We start from the raw sequence: 17,265 nt of genomic DNA, 5'->3' as shown, positions 1-17,265 counted from the left end.
TGTGCCTCTGCCCCTACTCCCTATCTGTGCCTCTGCCCCTACTTCCTATCTGTGCCTCTGCCCCTACTCCCTATCTGTGAGTCTGACCCTACTCCCTATCTGTGCCTCTGCCCCTACTCCCTATCTGTGCCTCTGCCCCTACTCCCTATCTGTGCCTCTGCCCCTACTCCCTATCTTTGCCTCTGTCCCTACTCCCTATCTGTGCCTCTGCCCCTACTCCCTATCAGTGCCTCTGTCCCTACTCCCTATTTGTGCCTCTGCCTCTACTCCCTATCTGTGCCGCTGTCCCTACTCTTTGTCTGCCTCTGTACCCTGATTGTGCCTCTGTACCTACTCCCTATCTGTGCCTCTACCCCTACTCCCTATCTGTGCCACTGCCTCTACTCCCTATCTGTGCCTCTGCCTCTACTCCTGCTCGGTACCTCTGACCCTACTCCCTATCAGTGCCTCTGTCCCTACTCAATATGTGTGCCTCTGTCCCTACTCCCTGCCTCTGCTCCTGATCTGTGCCTCTGCCTCTACTCCTGATATGTGCCTCTGTCCCTACTCCCTATCTGTGCCTCTGCCGCTACTCCCTATCTGTGCCTCTGTTCCCTACTCACTATCTGTGCCTCTGTCCCTACTCCCTATCTGTGCCTCTGCCTCTACTCCTGATCGGTGCCTCTGTCCCTACTCCCTATCAGTGCCTTTGCCCTACTCCCTATCTGTGCCTCTGTCCCTACTCCCTATCAGTGCCTCTGTTCCTACTCCCTATCAGTGCCTCTGCCCCTATTCCTTGTCTGTGCCTCTATCCCTACTCCCTATATGTGCCGCTGTCCCTACTCCTTGTCTACCTCTGTACCCTGATTGTGCCTCTACCTCATTTACCCATGTAAGCTTCTACCCATTCACCTATGTGTGCCTCTGCCCTTGGTACTGGTTGCCAATCAAAAGTGATGTGGATGAACGGAGGACCAACTGTGTTTAACTCCACATAACTAAACCTAAGGATGGCAGGTAAGTACAATTTTTTCACTTTTAAAAATGCTTTATTCCTTTTTAATATTTAGGTTTTTTTTGTAAAATATTTTACAGGTTTTAATATAGCTTTTTAAAAAATATTTTTCAACTACTTCCTGTCGGGATGCCGAAGCTGGCATCCCGACGGTAAGTACTGTGGTTAGAAGGAGGGTTAGGGTTAGTGTTAGGCACTAGGGGGAGGGTTAGGGTTAGGCACTAAGGGGGAGGGTTAGGGTTAGGCACTAAGGGGGAGGGTTAGGATTAGGCACTAGGGGGAGGGTTAAGTTTAGGCACTAGGGGGAGGTTAGGTTTATGCACAAGGGGAGGTTAGGTTTATGCACTAGGGGAAGGCTTAGTGTTAGGCACAAGGGGGAGGTTAGGGTTAGGCACTAGTGGGAGGTTAGGGTTAGGCACTATGGGCAGGTTAGGGTTAGGCACTAGGGAGAGGTTAGGGTTAGGCACTAGGGGGAGTGTTAGGTTTATGCACTAGGGGGATGATTAGTGTTAGGCACTGGGGGGAGGTTAGGGTTAGGCACTAGGGGGAGGTTAGGTTTATGCACTATGGGGAGGGTTAGTGTTGGGCACTAGGGGGAGGGTTAGTGTTAGACACTAGGGAGAGGTTAGGTTTAGGCACTAGGCGGAGGTTAGGTTTATGCACTAGGGGGAGGGTTAGGCACTAGGGGGAAGGTTAGTGTTAGGCACTAGGGGGAGGTTAGGTTTAGGCACTAGGGGGAGGTTAGGTTTAGGCACTAGGGGGAGGTTAGGTTTAGGCACTAAGGGGAGGTTAGTGTTAGGCACTAGGGGGAGGTTAGGTTTAGGCACTAGGGGGAGGTTAGATTTAGGCATTAGGGGGAGGTTGGTGTTAGGCACTAGGGGGAGGTTAGTGTTAGGCACTAGGGGGAGGTTAGGTTTAGGCACTAGGGGGAGGGTTAGTGTTAGGCACTAGGGGGAGGTTAGGGTTAGGCACTAGGGGGAGTCTAGGGTTTAGGCATCAGGGGGGAGAGTGTTAGGTGTAGGGAGAGGGAGAAGATTAGGATACTGACCGGCAAATGTCAGCATCCTAACCCTGTTGGGATGCTGGCATCGGCATTCTGACCACCGGGAACCTGAGCATTGGCATCCCGTACCTAACCCCTTTAGTTTATTTTAGTGTGTACTGGATATTTGAGGGCATGCAGAGAGATCTATGGGGCATGTAGAGAGGTCTGAGGGATATGTGAGGCATGCAGAGAGATCTATGGGGCATGCAGAGAGGTCTAAGGGATGTGTGAGTGCATACAGAGAGATCTATGGGGCATGTAGAGAAGTCTGAGGGACGTGTAAGTGCATGCAGAGAGATCTATGGGACATGTAGAGAGGTCTGAGGGATGTGTGAGGGCATGCAGAGAGATCTATGGGGCATGTAGAGAGGTCTGAGGGATGTGTGAGGGCATGCAGAGAGATCTATGGGACATGTAGAGAGATCTGAGGGATGTGTGAGGGCATGCAGAGAGATCTATGGGGCATGTAGAGAGGTCTGAGGGATGTGTGAGGGTATACAGAGAGATCTATGGGACATGTAGAGAGGTCTGAGGGACGTGTGAGTGCATACAGAGAGATCTATGGGGCATGTAGAGAGGTCTGAGGGACGTGTGAGGACATACAGAGAGATCTATGGGACATGTAGAGAGGTCTGAGGGACGTGTGAGGGCATGCAGAGAGATATATGGGACATGTAGAGAGGTCTGAGGGACGTGTGAGGGCATGCAGAGAGATCAATGGGACATGTAGGTAGGTCTGAGGGACGTGTGAGGGCATACAGAGAGATCTATGGGACATGTAGGGAGGTCTGAGGGACGTGTGAGGACATACAGAGGGATCTATGGGACATGTAGAGAGGTCTGAGGGACGTGTGAGGGCATGCAGAGAGATCTATGAGACTAGGGGGATGATTAGTGTTAGGCACTGGGGGGAGGTTAGGGTTAGGCACTAGGGGGAGGTTAGGTTTATGCACTATGGGGAGGGTTAGTGTTGGGCACTAGGGGGAGGGTTAGTGTTAGACACTAGGGAGAGGTTAGGTTTAGGCACTAGGCGGAGGTTAGGTTTATGCACTAGGGGGAGGGTTAGGCACTAGGGGGAAGGTTAGTGTTAGGCACTAGGGGGAGGTTAGGTTTAGGCACTAGGGGGAGGTTAGGTTTAGGCACTAGGGGGAGGTTAGGTTTAGGCACTAGGGGGAGGTTAGTGTTAGGCACTAGGGGGAGGTTAGGTTTAGGCACTAGGGGGAGGTTAGATTTAGGCATTAGGGGGAGGTTGGTGTTAGGCACTAGGGGGAGGTTAGTGTTAGGCACTAGAGGGAGGTTAGGTTTAGGCACTAGGGGGAGGGTTAGTGTTAGGCACTAGGGGGAGGTTAGGGTTAGGCACTAGGGGGAGTCTAGGGTTTAGGCATCAGGGGGGAGAGTGTTAGGTGTAGGGAGAGGGAGAAGATTAGGATACTGACCGACAAATGTCAGTATCCTAACCCTGTTGGGATGCTGGCATCGGCATTCTGACCACCGGGAACCTGAGCATTGGCATCCCGTACCTAACCCCTTTAGTTTATTTTAGTGTGTACTGGATATTTGAGGGCATGCAGAGAGATCTATGGGGCATGTAGAGAGGTCTGAGGGATGTGTGAGGACATACAGAGAGATCTATGGGACATGTAGGGAGGTCTGAGGAATGTGTGAGGGCATGCAGTGAGATCTATGGGACATGTAGAGAGGTCTGAGGGACGTGTGAGTGCATACAGAGAGATCTATGGGGCATGTAGAGAGGTCTGAGGGACGTGTGAGGACATACAGAGAGATCTATGGGGCATGTAGAGAGGTCTGAGGGACATGTGAGGGCATGTAGAGAGATCTATGGGGCATGTAGAGAGGTCTGAGGGACGTGTGAGGGCATGCAGAGGGATCTATGGGACATGTAGAGAAGTCTGAGGGATGTGTGAGGGCATGTAGAGAGATCTATGGGACATGTAGAGAAGTCTGAGGGATGTGTGAGGGCATACAGAGAGATCTATGGGACATGTAGAGAAGTCTGAGGGATGTGTGAGGGCATGTAGAGAGATCTATGGGGCATGTAGAGAGGTCTGAGGGATGTGCGAGTGCATGTAGAGAGATCTATGGGGCATGTAGAGAGGTCTGAGGGATGTGTGAGTGCATGTAGAGAGATCTATGGGACATGTAGAGAGGTCTGAGGGATGTGTGAGGGTATGTAGAGAGATCTATGGGGCATGTAGAGAGGTCTGAGGGATGTGTGAGGGCATGTAGAGAGATCTATGGGGCATGTAGAGAGGTCTGAGGGACGTGTGAGGGCATGCAGAGGGATCTATGGGACATGTAGAGAGGTCTGAGGGATGTGTGAGTGCATGTAGAGAGGTCTGAGGGAAAGGAGCTTTATAGCAGGGTCATATATGGCTTGTTGACAAACAAAATGTCTATAAGCAGTATGTGATCCCCAGAAGGCAGGCGCTGGGATGTTGCCAAGTGTACAGGATCTGTGATTGTTTTTATTTTGCATATAGAAACAGGCTTATAGATTTTATTTATTTTATATTGACCATATCTGTGATTATAGATGTTAATGAAATTGATATAAACTATAACTTTCTATATGGGCGATTCAAGTGCGCTGTTGATAGCACTGGAAAGGAGTTCTTGGAACTATCCAATTCAGCGCGCTGTTAGCCTAACTAAAGGATTTCTTCTCTCACCCTCCTGAAGGTGTGAATAAAAATCCGACTAAAGTGCCAGCCACGAGGCTGTTTACCGGCTTAGCGTGGCGCTAGCAGCTTTGCGCCCGGCACTTTACTTGGAGAATGCTGGTTCTGGCAAATAAACACCCTGGTTAAGGCATGAGAACCGGCATTCTTTGACTTAAGTTGTAATAGTCGAACTAAACAGCGCGGTGAATTGAATAACTTTGGGACCAACTTCTGATGTTATTCAGTTCGCGCTTAATTGAATCACCCCCTTTGTACTCTGCTGTTTATGTGGATTTTTAAAGTAAAAACTGAAAAAGAAAATTAAATGAAACTGCTTCAGATATGTCTTCATATATTTTATAACACAACACACTTATATTAATTTATCTTTTTTATATAATAGATCCATCTCTGATAACTAGGTTGTAAGATATGTAATTTTTTTTTTTTTTAATCGTTTATTAGGGTGTCGAAGCTGGATAATTGGCTGAGACAAGATCAGCTTAAAATTAGATCGTAACGACGCCATCTTGCTACTGGCCGCAAGACGCCATCTTAGAAAATGAGATCTGCAAGACGCCATTTTGTGAATGGCCGCCCAAGCGCCATTTTAGATAACCTCACACTTAAGTACATATGGCGATGTTACTATTAGCATCATGTGACCGCATATTTTACCATTTCTCATTCACACATAAATACGCACAATTGCACTGTTAACATGTCGCATATTAGCGAATGCATAAGGCTCAGTATGAAAATGCTGTTCATTAGCTTAATGCGCACGCATCTGTACGAAGTTAACTAGCATCTTTTCCCTAATCCCTAATACTTACATAAAGCACACTTACATAAAAGATTCCATAGTTTTAAAGTATAAGATCCAAGTTTTATTCATTTATTACAAATGTTGTGAAATAAAGACTATTTTGGTATCTAAGGTTTTATACGTGATAAGTAAGCCATGTTTGATATTATACTGATGTGCACTTTCTCAACAGCATTCCGGTATCATCGGTGTGAAGATCGCAACATGCATTCTCAACTTATGGACCGCAGAGACTTAAAGCACCGGAATGTACATTGTATGACCAACTGTTAGGATTTGCATGAGGCGGGAAAACAGAGGCAACAAGCTGTTAGAGGCTGTTCTGTGTCCATTTGAATCAACCTGTTAAATGCTCTGTCAGAAATGCACCCGTATTGGAAACCAATGGCATTAGCAACACTCCTCTCTATTGTGTTGTCTGTTTCTGTGAGGGTATAAATGTGTGTGTTGTGACCCCAGTCTGGAGTCTTCTTGCTGAATGCTGATTGACGGAGGTTTCTTGCTAATGCCAGTATCTGGTCCAGAGTGCGTGCGTATGTATAACTGTACTTGGGTCTGTATAATTCTTTGCGCTAAATTGTACTTAGATCATAGCGTGTAACTGACTGTACTTTTACTTGAATAATACTTTGTGCTTTGGAAACACATGTTCAAGGTCTAAAGTCTTTATTTACTGTATGACTGCGTACGCAAATAAGCGTCAATCTTAGAGGTTTATAGGCAGGCTTTAGAAGGTATAGGTAGGAGCGTATAGACGTTCAAATTCAGTATCGTTAGTGGTTACCAGAAATAAACAACAAAACAATTCGGCGTCACAATAGACACATTATCTAGTAAAAATACATAAAGCCTTATTGAAAAGAAAAACCTTTGACATAATAATAAAAATTATTCATCTATAGTGAAACCGAAAAGGAAAATATCTCAAGTATTCATAAAAACATTGAAATAATATGGTAGAAAATGAAGTACAGTTAAAGGATATTTGAGGTAAAGGGGAGGATAGAAAGTAGAGAGGGGGAGGGGGGGTATAAGCTAGCCGGGACAACATAAAATAAAAATGGATAAAACAGGAGTAGGAATATAAATGACGGTGCATGCAAGGCCGGGGAGAGTAACTGCTTGGGAGAAGTACCAGGGAGACCATACTGAAAGAAATGTATTCACTGTATTATTCAATAAACTAGTAGTATACTCCATTTTAGATACAATCCAGATTCTACTCAAAAGTTCTTGTCGAGATGGTGTGTCATTTTTTTTCCAATTAGGTGCCAATTGGTATTTGGCTGCACAGGCGATATGAAGAATGAGTTTGTTAGTGTCAATGGAAGCCTGATCGACCGGGGCACAAAGTAAAAGATTGGCAGGGGAGAGAGAAAAAGGTAGGGCAACAGCAGACGATATGAGGGAGCGAACCATATTCCAGAAAGGGATCATTTTTGGGCAGGACCACCAGAATGTGCCAACGTGACTGCAGTGCCTCCAGCACAGGTCAGAGGTGTTAGGAAACATATGATGGAGGCGTTCTGGGACTAAATACTGAATATATACTCTGCATAGACCTTCATGCAATCATGTGCAGTTTTTAAATGTATGTGATATTTCATCTCTCATCCTGCCTACTACATATATACTCTGCATAGACCTTCATGCAATCATGTGCAGTTTTTAAATGTATGTGATATTTCATCTCTTGCATAGAATTGCTTTTACATGTATATATATTGGTCAGTGAAGCATAGTTTATGGTATATATCTGGCCTGGCTTTTGCTCCAACTCAGAGCAAGTTATCTCCTTTGATCAGCAGAGCAATTGAGTCAGTTGTAGCCTGTCTTAATCAAGGATACCATTCCTTTATATTCAGTCTAGGGGCAGCTGGGGCTGTTTGCAGCTGGGGTTAAAATCACCAAGTGTGATTACATAACAGTTAATCAAACAGTTGAACAAACATTGACCAACATCTAAGGTCATTTCAGATTTAGACAAATTTTAAGGAAATCAGTTAAAGTAACAAACCTAATACTCACCATGTACTACACATTTCTTTTCATCAAAACTATTCTTTATATTTTCTCTAAGGATATAACATCCTTAACTCTCCCTGCATCTCACCTCTCTGTGCTCATTGCAACTGTATTCATTCTCTCCCCTCCTCTTAAAACTCCTAAGATATCTTTTCATCATACATTGACTATTACAGCCTCATTGTGTCACTATAAAAAACTTTTACAACTATATCTACTTCTCTATCCTTCTGCTTTGTTATCTGGTGACATATCACCAAATCCAGGCACCACACACATACAGCGGATTTACTATGGAATAAATACCCTGCAAACCCCACATGTCCCCCATCACCCTCCAAATCAATAAATGTGCCTTATGGAATCCACACTCTATCACTACTTATCATTATTTTACATCTGAACATCTCTTTACAACAACTACTTTCACCAATTTCTACATTTACCTGAGACTGCTGGTTCACACCTTAACCATACAACAACCATGGCTTTCCACAGACACCTACAAAAACTGTCACGTAAAGTAGAATGTCAGAGGTGTAAATCTTACTCCATCTTACTTGCTCACATAATGTAAAACTGGAATCCACCCATCTGTCATTCTAACCCTCTGTTCCGTGCTCACTGTCTACCCCATCTGTGTCACCCGTCTGTATGCCTTTTCCCTTTAGAATGTAAGCTCTCACGAGCAGGGCCCTCTTCCCTCATGTGCTTTTCCTTCCTTTACCTATATTGTTATCTACTCTATACTCCTTATAACAGCACCTAACCCTTGACTTTTGCCATCCTGCTACCGTTGCAGCAATATTTATATACCATGTACAGTACCAGTTTCTGTACTGTTTCTGTACTGTTTCTGTACTGTTTCTGTACTGTTTCTGTACTGTTTAGGTACTGTTTCTGTACTGTTTCTGTACTGTTTATGTACTTTGTTTTTGTACTTGTTAGGTGCTGCGGAACCCTTGTGGCGCCATATAAATAAAGAATAATAATAATAATAATAATAAATACCATCTACTGAAAACCTTATATGAATTTTCTCGAATTGCCACACTAATAGAACATTTTGGAGTAGGTAAGACGTATTGCTTCCCAGGTGTCATCACCCAATGGGTGTCCTAAGTCTGCCTCCCATGCCAGTTCGTGTGTCGAGAGTGGGGGGGAGTCCAATGTCAAAATAGCATGGTAAATAAAGGATATAGTACCCTTGTCAGTAGCAGAGCCGGCCCTAGGCATTCTAAGCAAATGCCTAGGGGCGACTGGAATGCCTAGGGGCATCCACGGCTCTGCCCCCTTCCCCTCCGAGAAGCTGCTGCTGTAGTCAGGAATTTTTCCTGCTACACAGCCTGGCTCCGATGCATGCCATCCAAGGCCCCGTCCACTTAATCCCAGGCGGCCCCCCATGCAGTTGTCACTTCCCTGTGCAGTGTAAATGTCCTCCCCTCCTCCTCCCACAGTGGCTTGCAGCTAGATGCCCCATACCTTCCCTGGATCCTGACAGCCAGGGGCAGTCCTCTCGCTCACTGGCCGCGGTGCAGTCTTTAGGCGATGATGTCATGACGCTGCCGTCTGACATCAGCAAAGATGAGGAGCGGCACGGCACCCGACACTACAGGGACAAGCGGCCACTTCCTCGACACCCGGCAGCAGGATGACCTAGGCAGCAGGCTGGCCCCCTTACCCGGCGTCAGACTGGCCCCCCGCACCTGGCTTCAGGATGGCCCCGGCAGGAGGTAGGCTCTGGCGGCAGGAAGGCCCCGGAGGCAGGATGGCCCCGGCACCCAGCGGCAGTCCCCGGCACCCAGCGGCAGTCCCCGGTACCAGTAAGAAGTAAGAGCAATGGTTTACTACAGTAAATGTGTCTGTTTGGTAGGGTAGGCCAGCTGCTCCTACTACTACTTAAAGCTGCCCTTCTATCTACCCTTACCTCCTTCCTAGCACTGTCTACCCCTAAAACCCTTCTTGCCCCCCCCAGTACTGCCCCAGCTGCTATTTACTAAAGATCTCTCCCTACCCCCAGTACTGCCTGCCTTAACCCACTACTTGCCCCCGCAGTACTGCCCAGCTGCTCCCTACCCCCTGCACTGCCTGCCCCTAACTTCTTGCCCCTAGTATTACCCCAGCTACAATTCACCCTTTCCCCCTCTCTATGCCCAGCACTTCCTGCCCCTAACACCCTCCTTGCCCCCAGTACTGCACCAGTTGGTATCTACCCTTACCCCCTCACTATCCCCAGCACTGTCTGCTCTTCCTCCCCTCTACCCCAGCTTTACCCCAACTGCTGCCTGCCCTCCCCCCCATAATATGTAATGGGACCCAGAAATAGTGGAGGAGGACCCCAATTTCTTTAAAGCGAGGGCTCCTCGGGACTCACAAATATTTCTGTTTTGCCCAATCACTGTATGTGTATGTGTATGTGTATATATATATATATATATATATATATATATATATACACAGTTACACACACACACGAGAGTTGGTGGGGACCCCTTAAAAATTTGTAGTTATGCCCCTGTGTGTGTATGTATATATATATATATATATAATGTGTGTGTGTGTGTGTATATATATATATATATATATATATATATATATAAATATATAAAGTGTGTATGTTCCAATAAGGCAGCACTCTTCACCGTGTGTGTAAATGTTAAATGCAGGTGCCCTCCAAACAATGAACCCACAAGTGGGTCAGGGTTACAATATTTACCAAGCAGCGGCACTCAATTGCAGATTCAGGAAACGAGATGCGTGGTTGATTACCAACGTTTCAATGTTTAATCACAGCATCTTGCACCCTAAGGAAAATGTTGTGATTAAACATTGAAACGTTGGCAATCAACCACGCATCTCGTTTCCTGAATCTGCAATTGAGTGCCGCCGCTTGGTGTATATATATATATATGTATATATATATATGTGACGTGTGTGTGTGTAAGCAGCTGTGCACCCCACTTCTGTGAAGATTGATGATGGGAGTGCATTATACTCCATACACCGATCAGCGACATCGCTCCTCGGACCTACATGCAGGTCTGATGGGCGACATCGTTAGCAAAGGCTATGCTGCCGAATGCAGCATGGCCCCCGCCGTCACTTTGCTGCTGCCAGCATCGGCAATTGTGTATGCATTTGCCAATGCCGGCATCCCTTCGGGTCCCGCCGCTAACGAGGTCAGTACACACTAGACAGTCTAGTGTGTACCAGCCATAAGATAGGTGGTGGAATTATCTGCTAGGGGGCACCAGTCAAAATTTTGCCTAGGGCACCAAATTGGCTAGGGCCGGCTCTGGTCAGTAGGTCGGTGTATACTAAGTCTTTCTATAGGAGAAGGATTTCGAGGTGAGAGAGTGGGAAGCAAAGAGGTGACAAAGTGACGAATTTGTAGATATTGATATTGTAATGAGTTGGGAATACCGTATTTTTCCCGGATATCACTAAATGATTGTGGGGCGAATTGTCCTATAATGTGACGGAGGCGGGTAATTCAGGTAGATGCCATGGTAGGTGAGAGGCATGGTGGGAAAGAAGGGTGTAGAGGAGGGGGTCTACACCCTTCAAGGGGGTCTGAGGAGACGGGTATGTGGAGAGAGAGAGTTTTTTATTAAGATTATCACATACAAAGAGTGTTAGAGCTACAGTTGGTATGGAGAGGGCTGTTTGAGGCCTGTACTTGCAAGGTAACCAAGGTAAGTGAGAAACTGAATCCAGACCCACTAAAGCATTCTCAAGGTCAACCCAGCATTTAGTAAAACTGGGAGCATACCAAGCTACCATCTGACTCAGCTGAGAAGCATTATAGTATCGTAAGAGCAAAGGTAGACCTAGATGATCATCTAGGTAAGATATCCCGGTGTACGCAGGACCTTTTATAATCCCAGATACATTTACAATATACAGATTGGAGTTGATTGAGAACTCGTGTTGATATCGCAACAGGTAGTGTCTGAAACAAGTACAGCAATTTTGGTAGAGCGTTCATCTTTATTGCATTGATACGCCCAACCCATGAGATAAAATAGGTCTTCCATTGCAGAATATCCTGTTCAATTGACTTAAACAAGGGGGGGTAGTTAGCTTTATATAGGGGATCATACATTTTGGTAATATTGACCCAGAGATATCGCAAAGAGACTGTTCTCCAATGAAATTTAAAATTCAATTGCAATAGCTGCTTTAGACTACTCGGAAGATGGAGAGGGAGAGCTTCAGATTTAGTTTGATTGATTTTGTAGCCCAACAGATCTCCATATAAGGACAATTCGCGAAATAAATTTGGGAGAGAGGTGAGTGGTTTAGTCAAAGTGAGAAGAATATCATCAGCAAATAGAGAAAGAATATATTGAGAATCTCCAATAGCCACACCAGCAATGTCAAGGTTATCACATATTCTCCTAGCAAGTTTTTCTATAATCAATGCAAAAATAAAGGGTGATAAAGGGCATCCTTGTCGTGTGCCATTGGTTATAGAAAAAGGATCTGAGAGTAGTCCACCAGCAAGAACAGAGGCAGTGGGGTTAAAGTAAAGGGATTTTACCCCTAAGACCAAAAGCAGTAAGTGTATGCATCATAAATGACCGGGAGACCCAATCAAAGGCCTTCTCCGCATCCAGAGCAGCACAAGAGAGGGAAGTTGATGATTATTTATATACTGAATAATGTTCACTGTATGTCTAGTATTATCAAGTGCTTGCCTGGACAGGACAAAGCCCACTTGGTCAGGGTGGATAAGGTTGGGTAGCAAAGGGTAAATCGCATTGTTGACCATATTCCTATCTCATTAAGGGGAGGGAATAGATCCAAGAAATTATTGCAATTGGTATCGAGATGGATCTACCGTTTAGATACCTTGGTGCCCCGAGGTCTTAATGAATCCCTAGGTCTTAATAGCTTCCTGTGATGAGTCTTATTTATTAATTTTTTGCAAATATTTGCGTCTGTTAGGGTTAAAACTTTCTGGTTATGCTCTTTTGATCTGCATGCATTAAATATTATTGTGTATCATTTTCTGGATATTATTTAATGATGAGATCTATCCAAACTGTACCCACTCGTTCATGGTGCTGTTTTTTACTTATAAAGGAATTTGGTTTTAATATACACGTTTTTTTAACACAGAAAAACGTTGCCATATTTTTTCCTGAGTGTTGTTCTCAGACCTTACATGCAGTTTTTTAGTCTCACCACAAGATGGCGATATTTTAATGTTTTCCGTTTTTCATTTTTACTGTTTGTCACTTTCAGCACCTTATGCATGTAAGTTATGCTTTAGATGATTACAGACAATTTCGTTTATATGTCTGTTCTTTTATAGTGTCCCCTCGGCAACCAGCCGGGTGCTGGATGATGTCACTTCCGGTTTCGGATGCCGCGACCGGAAGTGTGCAGTCTGAGCGCCGGTGGAGTGCAGTGGGAGATATCTTGATGGGCACTATGAGAAAGGTATTTAAAGTCACAGTTGTTTGATATTTGTTATTATGTGTGTTCCTGAAGAAGGGGTCACTGTCCCCCGAAACATTGAATAAACATGGTTGTTTTCATCAGTTTAAAAAGTCTCCGGAGTGCTGCCTAATTGTTTCCTATATATATATATATATATATATTTATTAAACAGTATTTTCACGTTGTCAAATACAATCCAATATTACAATATGTTTTATCTATATCTATACATATGTGTGTAAGCTATGCAAGAAGTGTGAGAGATAAGTGTGACTAAAGGAGAAAGTGATAGTTCAAGATGGCCGCTAGATAGCCTGGTGGGAGATATACTGTGTGTATGTGTGTGTGTGTGTGTGCACTGTGTGTTGTGCTATGATGATGTATGTTATAAGGAATAAGAGTTATTTCTGCACTATGACAAATCTGGGATTTATTAATAAATGTTGGGATACATTCAACTAAAATAACACTTAAGGGGAATGTGTGTATGTACAGATGTGTGTGTACAGATATACAGCTAAATGTAAGGGGGAGGACAGCATGGAAACCTTTTGCTTAGTCACATGGTGGTGGACATTTTAGCCCATTCCAAACTGTTCATTCATTAATTAATTTCCCCTGATAATAAACCCATTTGATCTATACAATCACATCTATCCCTGTTACACTGATTACAGCCTAGGATTATAACTATTCTAGCATCATAGGTGAGACTAAGGGGTGGTCCGGGTGTGCACCGAGCCACCCATTAGCCAGGTCACCCAATTCCCTGTAAATAAATCTACCATTCGCCCGGTCAGGAAAGTATTTGCATACACATCCTGGACCGGGAGGAAAAAGTCTGCCTAGTAGCTCCCAAGCTCCACCTCCCCACCTCAATCACTGGGCATTCAGCTGCTAACTCACATGATGTCACTGCACATGGTGATGTCGCTGCACATGAGCTCTGTGTGTGCTCAGTCACATTGTGCTGCTGGAGAAGAGCGATGAGGAGGAACCTCACAGTCACAGTGACAGCAGCACCAGCAAGACGTGGAGGCCGCTGTGACTGAGTGTTAGGAGACAGCGACCTGCCCCTGATGAAGGGGAGAGGGGGTCAGTCAGCTTTAGCGCTGCTTAAAGCTTTCAGATAAGTCTGTTTTTGCAGCTGCATATAAGGGTGGGGGAGGGGAGGCTGTCTGCATTGTATATAATCGGCTATAAAGTATAAATAGCAGGAACCCCAGATTTCTTATACTTGTTTCATGCAAGTTACAGTGAACTAATGTGACAAATGTTTGATTACAATGTACATTGTTACATATCATTAGAGAGTGTATATACTGTGACAGAAGCACTGGTAAAGTGATAAATGATATATATGTGTGTCCAAGGTTTCTGACCTATGTATTTTAAACCCCCAGGGTATGTCTGTGTCTGCTTGATTAGAGTTTGGGCTTTAAATAAAAGCCGGATAATGGGTCTTGGGTGTGTGGATGTGAGAGAGAAGAGAGGGCTCCATCCACAAGTCCGGTTCAGGTGTTGAGGCCTTCAGCCTGAGAACAGGCTAATTAGTGACTGCAGCTGTGAGAGGCTGATAAAGGCTGTGTCAGGGTTTGGCTCAGTGTCTCATACCTGGGAGAGCAGGCAGTCAGTCAGGCCTATTTCAGAGACACTTGTAAGTACTGTGCATATGCCTATGTTGGTGGTTAAGGCAGCAGGCCCTACCACTTTGAGAGAGGGAATTTATTGTCTAGTTAGTGCCCAGACGGGCTAAGATTTTTTTTTTTTTGTTTTACATTTTTATACTGCACAATAAAAACTAGCTGCGGCTAGCTTGCATGAAAACCCTGGACTGGTGTGTTGTTTCCTGGCAGTTGTGTTTGGGGGTGTCCATCTACCCTAGGAGAGGGACCTCCTACCCCCATCCTATTACAGCACTCACACACACATACTTTCTGTGATCATTTTATCCTTAATGATAATGGGTAATGAATATTTGTCATTGTAACAGCATTATATTAGTATATTTAAACATAAGATATAATATATTTAATGTTTATTTTTTTACATTTCCTATGAAAAATGTTTGCACTACTATTGGGGTAAGACTTTGGTATTGGGGCTGCGTAGAATAAAAGTATAGAGCAATATTACTGTTATTCATATGCTACTGAGGACAATGCCTAGAATTTATTTCATTGTCTATACAGGATACTGTAATAACTCAAATTAGGCTGTGGGTGTGAGACAGACTGTGGGGGTTTAGAGTTAAGCTGTGGGGGGTATAGGGTTAGGCTGCGGGTGGAAGGCTTAGGCGTTGGGGGGTTAGGGTAAATCTGTGGGGGTTAGGTTTAGGCTGTGGGGGGGTTAGGGTTAACTTGTGAGGGGATTGAGGTAGGCTGTGGGCATGAGGCTTAGACTGTGGGGGGTAGAGTTAATCTGTGGGGAAGTAGTGTAAGTCTGGGGTTAGGGTTCTTTGGGGGATAAGGTTGGGCAGAGGGGGTAGGGTTATGCTGTGGGGGGTAGTGTTAGGCTGTGGGGGGTTAGTGTTTAGCTGTGGTGGGGTAGAGTTAGGCTGTGAGGGGATAGGGTTAGGCTGTGAGGGGTTAGGGTTTAGCCGTGGGGGATAGGGTTAAGCTGTGGTGGGGTAGACTGTGGGGATAGGGATATGCTGTGGGGGGGTGTTAGGCTGTGGGGGATAGGGTTATGCTGTGAGGGGGACGGATTAGGCTGTGGGGGATAGGGTTAGGCTGTGAGGGGATTGTGTTAGGCTGTGGGGGATAGTGTTAGGCTGTGGGGCATGCGGGTCACAGGTGGCAGAGTAGTGTGTGAGCACTGCTGATTGGCTGAGATCAGAGTCCATCAGGGCAGTCACATGGGTGTCACAGGTGGTGGAGCAGTGTGTGATCACTGCTGATTAGCTGAGATCAGAGTCAGGGCAGTCACAGGTGGCAGAGCAGTGAGTGATCACTGCTGATTGGCTAAGCTCAGAGTCAGGGCAGTCACATGGGGGTCACAGGTGGTGGAGCACGGTGTGATCACTGCGGATTGGCTAAGATCAGAGTCCGTCAGGGCAGTCACATGGAGATGGGTATGAATTACCGCTGGACCCCTGCCCGGCGGTTTAAATCCCGACAGCGCCTGGCCGACAGAGGAAGAAATCCCGATCGTCCCTAGGTAAGTATTCACTAACCTAATCTACCCCCTAACCCTCCTTTAGGGTGCCTAACCCTAATTTCCCCTCTGTGCCTGAACCTAACCCCCCCCCGGGGGTGCCTAACCCTTCCTATTCATAGCCTAATCCTAACCTCCCGGGGGGTGCCTAACCCTAAGTCACCCCTGAGAGCCCTAAACCTAACCCTCCCCCCCCCCGCGGCTGTCCGCTGCGGCGCCCAGCATCCGCTCGATCAGGATGCCGGGTGCTGGTCTCCCGACGTCGGTCAAATGACAGACGTGTAGATTTAGACGCCTGTCATTCGTCCCTAGTCGGGATAACAATGTCTGGAAGCCGGCGGTCGGAATTCCATCCGCCGGCTTCCTCAATGTATACCGTCACTTGGGTGTCACAGGTGGCGGAGCAGTGTGTGATCACTGCTGAGCATGAAGCACAGTAACAGCCAGTCTACCATTATTAGGAGGTGGTGGGTCAGCTCAGCTAGTCCTGCCGCAACCATGAAGTCTTGTGCTGAGACATCAGAACACACTAATATATTGTAACCAATGTTTAAAACTAAATGTTTTGTCACCAAAGCTAAATACATCGGCACTATCAATGGTTTCTTCTTACTGTAATACAGACATCGGTAATAGTATTTCAGTTGTCATCAGAGAAAATGTGGAGATGATTTACCAGAGATGGTTCCAGTGACAATTCCCAGCATCCTCTTCCAGTCCTCAGACCAAAGCTGGGAATGTGCAGAGGGGCAGGTACATTAGACCATGTATAATGGGAACTGTCCTAATGTATCTGTATGACTGACATAGAACAGACACATTACTGACATAGGGAGAGGCTGTGACCCATCAGAAAGGCTCATACACAGGTCCTTGTACCCATTACATGATCCGACATATGGGCTGTTATGGATCACCTGGTAGATTCTCCCATGTTATACAATTTTTCATTACTGACCAATACCATATACTATACACTACATGGGAACCTTGGTATTAATATAATAGGTTGGGAACAGGACACTGGCTGTTCGTATGCCGACGGTCAATTACCAACAGCGGCATCCAGTCAGAATCCCGATGCCTG

At 45.6% G+C, this 17,265-nt stretch overlaps 1 long non-coding RNA gene across 1 annotated transcript in view; it reads left to right on the top strand.

Annotated features, from left to right (window-relative positions):
* The first annotated feature begins 12,952 nt into the window (after window positions 1-12,952).
* LOC148508072 (uncharacterized) overlaps window positions 12,953-17,265 on the top strand; it is a 43,888-nt gene continuing 39,575 nt past the window's right edge. Inside the window, exon 1 of the long non-coding RNA XR_015869645.1 lies at window positions 12,953-13,022. This is a non-coding gene — a long non-coding RNA (uncharacterized LOC148508072). The remainder of the gene's footprint in view (window positions 13,023-17,265) is intronic.

This window comes from Taudactylus pleione, unplaced genomic scaffold (genome assembly GCF_031769625.1).
Source record: "Taudactylus pleione unplaced genomic scaffold, aTauple2 ptg000377l, whole genome shotgun sequence".
Classification (NCBI taxonomy): Eukaryota; Metazoa; Chordata; class Amphibia; order Anura; family Myobatrachidae; genus Taudactylus; species Taudactylus pleione.
The sequence above is the reverse complement of the archived record's forward strand: the minus strand, read 5'-3'. Positions and strand labels throughout refer to the sequence as shown.